Genomic DNA, 3,182 nt, shown 5'->3' with positions numbered 1-3,182 from the left:
ATGGGCAAATTTCCAAAATGTTGGGTCGAGGTGTTTTGTTTTCTATCCCTTTATTTCCCCCACCCAATCAAGTAAGGAAACTATTCAAAATTCCCCCTATTTTTCCTTCCCCTTTTCCATCCCCCCTCCCCCCCTCCCTCTCCAAAATCACCCTAACTAAGCAAGGCTTAAGTTATTTTCATGATGGGTTTTGATTCACTCATATCTACCATTTCACATTTCTTTTTTCACACCTACTTTATGTGTTAAAATGAGGACACTTTTCAACTATGAAAATTCTCACATCAATTATAGATATGTAAGTGAAATAGTGAATATAAACAAGTGTGAAATAGTGAAAGAATATTTTTTTCTTTCATCACATCTTGGAGGAAATTCCTTTATTTTTAGGAGGAAAAATTACCTCCATGTTCAAATATGGGTACCCAACTTCCACCAGACAATAGGTCATATCACTACAATGGCGATATGGCTTCGGTAAGAGAATTTACCTATCAAATACTATCGTCTAGACTTTCTAAAGGAAATTGTTTTGAAAATGAGTTTTATATTGCTTGAGGTAATTCAAAATCACTCCAATGCATTAATTTGAATTTGAGAAAGAGGATATGGATTTGATACAGCCTAACTTAATAGGACTTTTATGTGAAATGTACAAGTTAATGGTGAGAATGAGGATTAAAAGTCCAAGTTGTAATGCCTAAATCACCAAGCATACTCAAAGTGAGATGATGCATTCACAATTACAATCAAGTAATAGGATACAAGTCTTGCAATCATAAAGTTCCTTATAAGCCTACAAGCCTACATCGATCTAATACAAAGAAGAAAAAAATGCTAAGTATTTTTGTGTCTGAGTATTCATACTTTGTGTGAGAATGTTTCCTCCTATTTATACTTTAGGCTTTAACGATTTACTACTGTATTTGCTACCATGCAAGTGTCACAATTTTATTGTTCTTATTCCTGTGAATCGTGGCTTGTGAAACCCTCAATAATTGTTTCTATTCACATGCTACTCACACGTGTTAGCTTAAGTAAAACTGGTTGAGGGAATTGTCTTCTCGCTTGCTCTTCACACATGTGCTTCTTAAATACAAGTGCTTGAATTATGCATCTCATTCGAAATATTTGTCACTAATTAACCTTCGTCACTTGTCTCTCCTGACTCCTAAGGGCTTTAGACTATTATGGGCTTGCTAACGACATGGTACTTTTATTGACAATACTTTTCACATATCCAACATACTTACCACAACATTTACCAGTGTGCAACAAATTCAAATTTTTTTTATTTTTTTTATTTCAGATACTGAAAACAATTAATATGATTCATGACTTAACACATCACACAATTCAAATGGCATTAGAGTTCACATTCCTAAATATATTTTGAATTACTATAAGACCTCACATCCTTACAGTGATTACCTGGACTCCACCAATAGCCCTATTCCTTACTCTTTGTTTTTTGGTAAAACAAGAACAAACCCGAACCCCTAGCCAGGGGCAAGGACAACATGAAGACAAGCTTCGGAGAAAGATCAAAATAAAGAAGGTCCTTAATACAATCAGGAGGACTAGAATAAGGAACAAAATACGGGGATAAAGAGCCTCCCAATCTAGCCATCGCATCAGCACATTTATTCCCCTCTCTAAATATGTGGGGACATCTTGTAGTTAGAGATCTGCAGCAACAGAGAGTTGCAATCATCAACAATGTTTATCAAACAGGGGTGAATAGCAGAGTCATGATTAAAAAAGGAAAGCACAATAAGGGCATCTAGCTTAATAAGCACATTAGAGAAGCCCAAAGAAGTGACTAAAGTAAGGCCATCTTTCAACACCTAAAGCTCAGCAAGAACACTAGTAGCATAGCCAACATTTCAAGCAAAACCACATATCTAGGAGCCATTGTGGTCACAAATAAGCCCACCAACCAGTCCAAGGTTACCCAAGGAAAAGCCGTCTGTGCTTTATTTTACCTAGCCAGGAGGTAGGATGTGCCAAGAAACCAACACAAAGTGAAAGGGACGGGGAAGGGAGGAAGTGCCAGAGACAGCAAAAAACTCGAAAGCTTTAGCAACACAGGTGTCTACAACCTTATCCTGAGCCGAGAAGATATGGGGATTGAAGACCAGCTTGTTCTTATGAAGCCAAATAGCCCAAACACCAAAAGGAAAAAGGATTTTCCAAGGAATATGGTGCTGAGAAGCAGCATTAGAATTGCAATTAACTTTCATCCAATCCATGAGGGGCAAGGAGAAAGAGGAGATGGCCTCGTTGGGGATACCCAACCCTATTCCAGAAGGTGATGGAGACCCAGCACTTATGCAAAAGGTGGGTAATAGATTCATGGTCAGCCCCACATCTGGGGCAAAGAGGGGACAGGTCAATACTGCGATTAGCTAAGACATCCTTAACCATACTGCTATTGTGGGCACAGAGCCAAAGGAAGAATTTAATCTTAGGGCACGTGTTAGCTTTCCAAACCCATTTGTCGAAGGGGAGAAGGGCCTCAGTCATAAGGAGATGATCCTCAAAAGCTAAAGAGTAAGCAGACTTGTTATTGAAGTCACCATTCGAGGAGTCTAGCTAAATTTTTTTGTCTTCTCGAGGGCCAAATTTGTGAATGGAAATGGCTTTCAACCTTGAGAAAAGATCACAGGGCATGTAGAAAGGGATAAGGTCAAGATTAACCTAGTCATTTCCAAGAAGAAGGTCTTTCACACAAAGCCTCTCATTCTAAAGGGAAAATTGGCCCCACAAGTAACGGTCTAAGGGAGCAGTTACCAATCCAGTTATCAATCCAAATTCTAGTCCTTTCCCCATTACCAATGGCCCAACCCAAGCCCTTCTTAACCACAGCCCAACCTTTTTTTTAAAATGGCCTAGGTACAAGAGCCACGGAAATTAAATCCATGGCCCTGAACTAGATGGAAGTGCCTAGGTAACTTAGGAAAGGCAGGAGTAGGAGGGCTACTAAGAGATTGGCGAGGTTTATGGGTCAAGGGATTTTCTCTTAATATTGGCACTACCACAAAAGTCTAGACGTTTTATACATGGATTAATTTTGGCTTGGTGTATACACACACACACACTAATAATAGGATTCCTACTAATATATCCTCACACAAATTTTTAAACTCACTAAAATACCTTTATGTTTTAGATAAATAATT

This window comes from Quercus suber, unplaced genomic scaffold (assembly GCF_002906115.3).
Source record: "Quercus suber isolate HL8 unplaced genomic scaffold, Cork oak 2.0 scaffold_411, whole genome shotgun sequence".
Classification (NCBI taxonomy): Eukaryota; Viridiplantae; Streptophyta; class Magnoliopsida; order Fagales; family Fagaceae; genus Quercus; species Quercus suber.
Note: the sequence above shows the minus strand (reverse complement) of the source record.